At 44.0% G+C, this 10,000-nt stretch overlaps 1 protein-coding gene across 1 annotated transcript in view; it reads left to right on the forward strand.

The window, feature by feature from the left end:
- Window positions 1–10,000, forward strand: part of LOC308082111 (SH3 and multiple ankyrin repeat domains protein 2-like) — a 163,292-nt gene that overhangs the window by 34,768 nt on the left and 118,524 nt on the right.

A 10,000-nucleotide genomic window follows, 5' to 3' on the forward strand; every position in this document is an offset into this window, starting at 1 on the left:
TGAAAACAGCAGATCTACAAGCTCACAAGGCCTTGCGCTGCAAGGCCTTGTGAGCTTGTAGATCGTCTATTTTCGGCAGAGAGGTTTGGTGTAGAGGGGGAAAAAAACAGGGAGTTCAAAGTTCAGAGTCACAGGTCAGGGTTATGAACTATTGAGGGTTTAAGTAGTTAAAGGGTTAGTTCACCTCCACAGTAACTTGTTTTGTTCTATCAATTACTCCATTAGCCCATGAAACATTGAATTCATGAAACATTGAATTCATGAAACATTGAATTCATGCAGAGTTTTGTTTTTTGTTTGTTGTGGCATGCCTGATACAATTAATATTCCAATATGTGATTCATTGAAGTAAACAGGAGGCCAAAGTAGTAGAACTATTATCATATGTGAATAATGTATAGACTCCAGCAGTCCTTCTTGGATGACACTGTTGTGAGAGTTGTTCTGGAGTTCATAAATATTGTTTTATATAGTTCCATGGCCTCCTATATTTTTTAATTGGATCAGAAACGTGGGGAGGAGAAATTCAAGCATTTGGTTATATGAGTATTTAATAGAAGAATGAACTATCCCTTTAAACCTTTCTACACTTTAGTAAACTAGACGTGAGTTGGCTGTGTACTTGGACCGCTTTCCCCCCCCATTTACACCCAAACTCTTTGCCAAAAATAGCTGATCTCACAAAACGTCACATTGTGACAAATTGTGAGCTTGTACATCTACTATTTTTGGATGACTATCACCATCCGCGTTGATAATAATGTGGCAACGACGTCACTCATCTCTAGTGGCTTGTAAATATTGGTGGTTGCAGGGTTTTTTTTTTCGGGGGGAGGGGCTTGTTTCTAAAGTGTTGCTTATTTGGGCTTTGCTTCCTAATGTTGTTTTTAATCAGTGGTTCTCAAACATTTTCATGTCAAGGACCCCCACATTAATATGTATTTGTCCCATGGACCCCCTTCTGAAAATATGTTGTGCCAGGGACCTCTCCATACAAGATTTCTGTGTTTAAAATATTTCAAAAACAAAGAAAAGAGGGCCTTCCATGAGATTTTGGGGCGATTCATAGATGAATGGTTAGATGGGTCGATTCCAGGCCGAAGTAGTCTCAAGTAGCCAGACAACTAGTCTGGAACTACACCTCCTGAATGTTATATAGAGTCTAGAACTACACCTCCTGAATGTTATATAGAGTCTAGAACTACAGTGTTCACTTTTATAGCCAACCTAGTTTTCTGCTTTGTGCAGAGTTAAACAACGGTTACTAAGCCCAAATGAAAGGGCAGAGAGAGGAGTGAGTCTAAGGCATTACTCGTACCAAATGTCTTTTAAGGTGATTTATTTTACTAATAACACATACAATACATTTAGGTAAATAGGTAATAAAACCTGGTAAGAGAGAAAACAAGCACAGAACATTCACAGTATTAAGATATGACTTCATCCCATTATGAACACATCAAACATACAATCATTTACAATGCTTTACTTACTATTGACTTTCCACTCTCTTCCAGATGATCAATGGGTCACTCAAGAACCCATATTCGAGGGACAACCCATGGCATAGTTACTTATTAGAATCTGAGTCTCTGTTCTGAGACCTTCCTAATTTATCAACTTCTCACACAAGGTCCGCCTCTAGCAACAGGAAGTTCCGGTTACCCACAAGGCCTAGCTTTTGCTGCCAGTTCCTGTTGCCAGCAGCCCAGTCTGCATTATGCAGTTAAACCAGTTGCTTTGTTCTCACACAAAGCTTTTGTCTCTTATCTAGCAGCTACCCCCGCCTAAGAATGCGAGGTTCCTTTGAGGCTCTTCGCACAGCAGGGAGTCTACAGTGGGCTTTTGGTCAGACTTAAATAGAACTCCTGCAGGAACAATTACAGCACCTTATTTTAGCACCAATAATAATACACAGTTATCTTTCATAATCATGGATTATTCCACACCTGCCACCTGTGATAACTGAACCATGTTCAGTTCTCTCACAACCACCCTCTACTACCACCATTTCTCTGTGAGCTTTTTTGGCTTCTTAAATCATGGCTTAGGTCAGTAATTGGCGAAGTATGGCGGAAAAGTTTGATTTCATCTCTGTAAACTGCTCTGATCCCACACTCATACAGGTTACATTCTCAACACAATTTTCACACATTGTCTTTGAGTGGCTCTAAACCCATATTTTGGAATAATTTACAGTTCAACTTAACTTTCTCAATTTGTAATCTTTAAACTTTTTTAGGAATTCAAATTGTTTTGGAAAACTTTTCTTCTCCCACTTTTTTCCCTAGTAAGTCAATGTCCTATTTAGGGCATGTTGCCATGGCAATTGACATAGTAACTTGGGTAAAGGGTTTAAAAGATTTTAAAATGGCTGATCTACAATCTTACCTTTAAGAAACTTCACTCTGCATTTAAACCCACATCCCAAAATGCTTTTTATACAATCAACAAATAATAATTCAAAAGGGCCTGATTGCTCAGATCATGAGTCCACATCAGTACTGAATAATTTTGTTGTTTATGGAAGAACCTTCCAAATTATTGTTGCATTTTGACTTAGTGGCATATTGTCGGCAGTAAATTAATACATTTCATTATGCAAGTTATTTCTTCTGGTAATATCGTAAACACTACAAATGATACATTCATTTACACAATATCTCTCGAAATTCCTAAGTAAACAGTCGCTCAAATAAGACATTTCGATTTTTTAGACACCACGTTGGCATCTTTTTCGCTTATTGTCCGCACCGCGTACCACTGTTCACAGCTACTAACTGGATAGACCTGTTAGTCAAGCCTGTTCGTTTGTCAGTGTCACTTTGCTGGCACCACCAGCCACCAGTGGAACTGCAATCCCACCACCAGCCCGCGCTGATGACTGTGGTGGGACAGTGACTTTCTGCTTCAACTTTTCCTTCTTCCCTCGCAATTTCCCCACGACCCACCGGGCTGGTGCGAAGGGTTTACGTGGCTTGCAGGTTTCACATTTGCATTTTTTCAGGAGGTGAAGAGGCTTGCAGTTTGCACAATCGCATTTGACTGGTCTGGCTCTTGTCGCTACTGACCTCCCACCTTGGCCCAACAGGGCTTCAGGCTCGGGGCAAAGGCTACCTTTCTTAGGTGGTGCCACGACGCTCTGCACTGGGGTGATGTCGGTGTGTGAATTGGTGTCGGTCTTCCCCTCGGCTTTCTCCGTAGGCGTCTCTACTTCGACCGTCACGTCCCCCGCGGCGCCCTCTGGGTGGATCTCCTCTGCAGCTGTCTCTTCAGCAGCAGCAATACCGTCTGATGGCACTCTTCTGGCCACCAGTGGGACTGCAATCTTACCAACCCCCTTCTGGGGGCTCCTCTCAGCCCCCCCCGCAGAGGGGTGGAGAAGGGATAGTTTATCTTTAATCTTCACCTTCTTTTTTCTAGTTACAGCCCCACCAAAATAAAGCACTTTCTTTGCTTGGATTTTGGCGGTCAGAACTGTAAGGACCCGACGTTGCAATCCGCCCCTCTCTTTCCGAGCAGGCGCACGGATGCCAAGATTTACCCACTCAGACTTCTTTCTGAGGGGTTTTGGGGTAGCTGGTCCCCTCCCACCTTGGTTAAACGGGCGCTTGGAGCAAACGCCACCCTTGACAGGCCTGACTGGTCTGCTTTGGGCCATCTGCCTGCCACCTTTCTTAGACGGGCGCTTGGAGCGAACGCCACCCTTGCCAGGCGACTCGGCTTCCTTCTCGAACGCCACCGGTCCGCTGGTAGCTGGTCTCCTCCCACCTTTGTGAGACAGGCGCTTGGATGGACCCCCCGGTTGGCTGGTCCTTCGCCCTGGTGTGGTAGCGTCGACGTGCTTCTCCTCTGCGTTGAGTGGATTGGTGAAGACTTTCACCGCCGTGGCGACGTCCAATGAAGCGGCCTCCCTGGCGGTCTGCTCATCTGCGACGTTGGCTCCCTCTGGAACCTCCCCGGCGTGGTCTCCTCCCTCTTCAGCGTGGAATGGGGTCTCCCCTGCAGCTTCTCTCGCTTCTCTCGCGATCTCCAGTGGCACCTCCCCCGCCGCCGATGGCTCCTCTCCGCCGGCCGTCACGACCTCCTCGGCGCCTTCCCTGCGTGTCGTGATGAGGAGATATCCCTCCGCCGCGTTGTCCATCGAAGCTGCCTTCCTGGCGGTCTGCTCATCTGCGACGTTGGTTCCCTCTGGAACCTCCCTCTCGGCCTCCGCGTTCCCGGCGGCCTCCGCAGGAGCAGCTCTTTCGATCGCCAGTGGCACCTTTGCAGCTGCTCTCTCGATCGCAGCGTGGAATGGGGTCTCTCCTGGTTCAGTGACCTCCAGTCGCTGGCACCCCTCTGTGTTGAGTGGATTGGTGGCGACGTCCTCTGGAACCTCCGTCGTGAAGAGTGGGTTGGAAGCGACGTCCTCTGCGCTTTCCCAGCGTGTCGTCATGAGGAGATATCCCTCCGCCGCGTTGTCCATCGAAGCTGCTCTCCTGGCTGCCAGTTCTGCGACCACCATGGCAGCAGCTGCTGGTCCATCTGTAGGTGTGACATCCCTACCCCCCTCCCTCACAGCAGGGAGTTCACTCACTTTGGGATGTGTGAAGCGGGACCCATATTCTTCCTGGGCCGCTTCAAACCAGACCTGCCTCAAAGTTTCGTCATACTCTAGGCAACAGTCATCCTGCATCCTGCAGATCTCAGATGAACTTTCTTCATCAATTTCTAGTATGGCGATAGAATATGTAACAACCTTAAGGAATCTAGCTAATTCGGCTCTTAGCTCCCTTACCGCCCTTTCTTTTGGTAAATCCAGCAGGACAATAAACTTTACTTCCCTCCTAAAAACTGCTTGAGCTGCTTCACACTTCCCTATTAACTCAACTAACACTTCCATCTCCCTTGTTTGGGTATAAGGTCTGTTAGTCTTAATTCAATGGGCTGTGACAGTAATCGTCAGTTATTTTTAGCAAGTAACAGTGTTGTTTCAGCCTTTAGCTATATAACAACAATAATTAATTAACACTGTGTTTAACCTGTAAAATAGCACCCACCCTATCAGCATTCCACGCAAGAAGCCTTTTAATGGTCTACTTACATTAGTTAATTTTGTTAATTAATATTGGATAGGATATATTTTGCTCTACCAATGTACATTCTAGTATTTAACCCACAATGATTACCATTGATCCCCTGTTCTTGTACACTAATCATCTAGTTACTCACAGTATCAGTCTATCATCCAGTCTGGTTAAACAGTGTATTACACTGGCAGAATCCTCCCCCAACCCTTATCAGTAAACAAAGGGGGGACAGACTTTCTGTCTCCCAGGTAAACAAAGAGAATGCTAATTGTATTTCCCCACCACCCAGGTCAGGGGCAACAATCACCTCTCTGTCAATAATGGCAGTTAGCTAGCAGCTAGCACTAATATGCTAGACAATAGAACTGCTTAGCTTAGCTAGCCACGCTAAAGGTAGCTCTCAGGTCGGATAGCTTTATCCCTAAACCCTCTTATTGGTACGCTAAACAAACTTTTAACGGTAGCCTATAGCTACATAACCTGTGGTTAGCTTCTAGCTTCTCCCTCAGCTCCTTACTCCTAGCTCAGTCAATAGAATTTGTTGGCACGCAGCATCCCCAAATCTACAGTCCTTTCTCCACACTTTTTGCAAACTGTGGGGCTTTGTTTCATAGCAACCTGGTTGAGTCTCTCCCCGGTAGGCTTCTCGTAGGCCCATACAGTATTCAATGCCTCGGTCCTTGCGTCACGCTGTAGGCCGCCGGCTCTGTGTCCTCCTCTTCGCCTCCGTGGATTCGACCTTCTGCAGGCTGTGGTTTTTGGAGACCCTTTGTCCCACACCGACTCTTTTCGGCGCTGATTTCCACTCTAACATTAGTTAATTACGCCAGTGTTAGTGCTGATAACCTATTTTAACCTGTCCCATAACCAGGTCTAATAGATACTTTATTTTGTTACAACTCACTTCTCATCTTAAAGAGACAGTGCGTCTTCACTCCTAAGGCTATAGGAGATTTTTATGCTATGTTATCTCACTAGATAACACACATAAATCCAGCCTCTAATGGTTCCTTTTCACCATCAGACTATTGGCAGGATTATACAATTATGTGATCCGCTTACAGGACTGACCTAATACCTTTCTAGATTCACATAGGCTCCAAGGGTTCATAATTGTTTAATTACTCTGTAACACTCAATTACTATGTAATTAATACTTAAACTCTGAAGGCCTTATTAAAAGCCAGCATAGTTTAATAACTCTGTAATAAGCGGAGTTCAATCACTGTGTCATTCGCTTATTAACTCTGAGATGTCCCCCACGGGGACACTACAGTCTTATTACTGTGTAATAAGCAGAGTTCAATAACTGTGTTATACCTCTGTATAACACGGCTATTCTGCCTAAAACTCATAGATGCCTCCTCCGGGGGCATAAATAGTTTTATTACTGTTCACTTTTATAGCCAACCTAGTTTTCTGCTTTGTGCAGAGTTAAACAACGGTTACTAAGCCCAAATGAAAGGGCAGAGAGAGGAGTGAGTCTAAGGCATTACTCGTACCAAATGTCTTTTAAGGTGATTTATTTTACTAATAACACATACAATACATTTAGGTAAATAGGTAATAAAACCTGGTAAGAGAGAAAACAAGCACAGAACATTCACAGTATTAAGATATGACTTCATCCCATTATGAACACATCAAACATACAATCATTTACAATGCTTTACTTACTATTGACTTTCCACTCTCTTCCAGATGATCAATGGGTCACTCAAGAACCCATATTCGAGGGACAACCCATGGCATAGTTACTTATTAGAATCTGAGTCTCTGTTCTGAGACCTTCCTAATTTATCAACTTCTCACACAAGGTCCGCCTCTAGCAACAGGAAGTTCCGGTTACCCACAAGGCCTAGCTTTTGCTGCCAGTTCCTGTTGCCAGCAGCCCAGTCTGCATTATGCAGTTAAACCAGTTGCTTTGTTCTCACACAAAGCTTTTGTCTCTTATCTAGCAGCTACCCCCGCCTAAGAATGCGAGGTTCCTTTGAGGCTCTTCGCACAGCAGGGAGTCTACAGTGGGCTTTTGGTCAGACTTAAATAGAACTCCTGCAGGAACAATTACAGCACCTTATTTTAGCACCAATAATAATACACAGTTATCTTTCATAATCATGGATTATTCCACATACAGCTCCTGAATGTTATATAGAGTCTGGAACTACACCTCCTGAATGTTATATAGAGTCTGGAACTACACCTCCTGAATGTTATATAGAGTCTAGAACTACAGCTCCTGAATGTTATATAGAGTCTGGAACTACACCTCCTGAATGTTATATAGAGTCTAGAACTACAGCTCCTGAATGTTATATAGAGTCTGGAACTACACCTCCTGAATGTTATATAGAGTCTAGAACTACACCTCCTGAATGTTATATAGAGTCTAGAACTACAGCTCCTGAATGTTATATAGAGTCTGGAACTACACCTCCTGAATGTTATATAGAGTCTAGAACTACACCTCCTGAATGTTATATAGAGTCTGGAACTACACCTCCTGAATGTTATATAGAGTCTGGAACTACACCTCCTGAATGTTATATAGAGTCTAGAACTACACCTCCTGAATGTTATATAGAGTCTGGAACTACACCTCCTGAATGTTATATAGAGTCTGGAACTACACCTCCTGAATGTTATATAGAGTCTGGAACTACACCTCCTGAATGTTATATAGAGTCTGGAACTACACCTCCTGAATGATATATAGAGTCTGGAACTACACCTCCTGAATGTTATATAGAGTCTGGAACTACACCTCCTGAATGTTATATAGAGTCTGGAACTACACCTCCTGAATGTTATATAGAGTCTGGAACTACACCTCCTGAATGATATATAGAGTCTGGAACTACACCTCCTGAATGATATATAGAGTCTGGAACTACACCTCCTGAATGTTATATAGAGTCTGGAACTACACCTCCTGAATGTTATATAGAGTCTGGAACTACACCTCCTGAATGTTATATAGAGTCTGGAACTACACCTCCTGAATGATATATAGAGTCTGGAACTACACCTCCTGAATGTTATATAGAGTCTGGAACTACACCTCCTGAATGTTATATAGAGTCTGGAACTACACCTCCTGAATGATATATAGAGTCTGGAACTACACCTCCTGAATGTTATATAGAGTGTGGAACTACACATCTGCAAAGTAACTAGTAACTAAAGTAGTGGAGTAAAAGTACAATATTTGCCTCTGAGATGAGAAGTAAAAGTATAGACAATTGGAAATACTCCACTAATGTAAAAGTACAGTACCTCAAAATTGTACTTAAGTATAGTACTTGAGTAAATGTACTTACAGCACTGCCTAACCCTAACACTAGAACCCTGCCCAGGTATTTGTCTTCTTATTGAAGTTGTCAGTGTTGATCATCTGGTCGTTGTACTGTTAACTGGCTGCAGTGCGTTGGACTCATCTTTGATGCTGATGTGCTGCTGTATCCTTAAGTTATGCACAAACTGCAGGGCCTCATTACTGTAAATATTGTATAAGGTTATGTATCCTCTATGCAGCTGGGTCACTGATGGGTTGTGTGTGCGTGCGTGTGCGTGTGTGTGTGTGTGTGTGTGTGTGTGTGTGCATTCGTGTGTGCATTCGTGCATTCGTGCGTGCGTGCGTGCGCAGGTGCGTGCGTGAGTGCGTGCGTGCGTGCGTGCGTGCGTGCGTGCGTGCGTGCGTGCGTGCGTGCGTGCGTGCGTGCGTGCGTGCGTGCGTGCGTGCGTGCGTGCGGCTTGCAGGAGGCATCAAAAGCCTATTATTTCTCTCTCTAAACCATCAGTATCTGTCTGTCTGTCTGTCTGTCTGTCTGTCTGTCTGTCTGTCTGTCTGTCTGTCTGTCTGTCTGTCTGTCTCAGTAGTCTACTTGTCTCTCTAGATAGATATCGGTTGATTGATTGATAGTTATATGTTGTTGGGCAGAAACCAGCTAACTCCATTTTGACGCTTTTGATTTTTTTTCCATAAATCAGGGCCATTGAACACCGTTTACGTCTGTGTGTTGGTAAAAAAGAATATTGAAGCAATGAAAAACATTAAAAAGCGCTTCTGACAAAACCAGCTAACTCCATTGGATCCTCAAACTTTCTGCTAAACCAGCTAACTGCACCAAAGGGGGGTGGAGTCAGCTGGTTTTGCTGACTCCAGGCTCCACCCCCTTTTTGACCTCCAACCTCATTGTGAGCTTGGAGGTCCATTCAGCTGTTCTTATCAATGATGAACAAAACCTCATAACTCCACTTTGTGTTTTGTTTTGTTTTATTTCCTGAACATTTTACATTTTGCCCGACAGCAGAGAGATATGGATAGATTGTTAGATAGACATTCAGATGTGACTGTAGCAGCAACAGCAGTATAAGCATGAAACACAGGAGATAAATATCATCAACAAATAGAGAGACTGACCCTAGACATGTGCACTGTAGGTCTGACTGACCTAACATTGTGTAAATATATATAACTATCAATAAATAAAAGTAAGTAATGTAAGTATAATGGCCATCAGTAACATATGAACAGACATATTATGTGGTCTATGAATGGATTATGTACAGAGTTAACAGTGGATAATTATGAGACTGTGTGTACAATGTCAGCCAGCAGTGGGCACATAGACTGCCCCAACGCTCCTGATTTCGTGTATAGAGGGGCGGGTGTAAAGAGCCGGCGAGAGACTGCGGCTGATCCCATTGGTTCACCGATCTGTCCGTCAAACCCCGCCCCGTTAACACAACATTACCACTGCACTCTGGTTGGTCGGGAAGTGAAACACTTCCTTATACCGAGTACACCGACGCGCTGGGCCAGGCTTTTATTTTTTAGCAACACTAAACAATAAAAGCCTGGAGATCGAGGCTAGTGGGCACACAATATGGACCGTCTATCAACAGAGGATATATAGAGCGGGGGG

The sequence above is a fragment of the Gymnoscopelus braueri genome, assembly GCF_963280865.1.
Source record: "Gymnoscopelus braueri genome assembly, chromosome: 1".
In the NCBI taxonomy this organism is placed as follows: Eukaryota; Metazoa; Chordata; class Actinopteri; order Myctophiformes; family Myctophidae; genus Gymnoscopelus; species Gymnoscopelus braueri.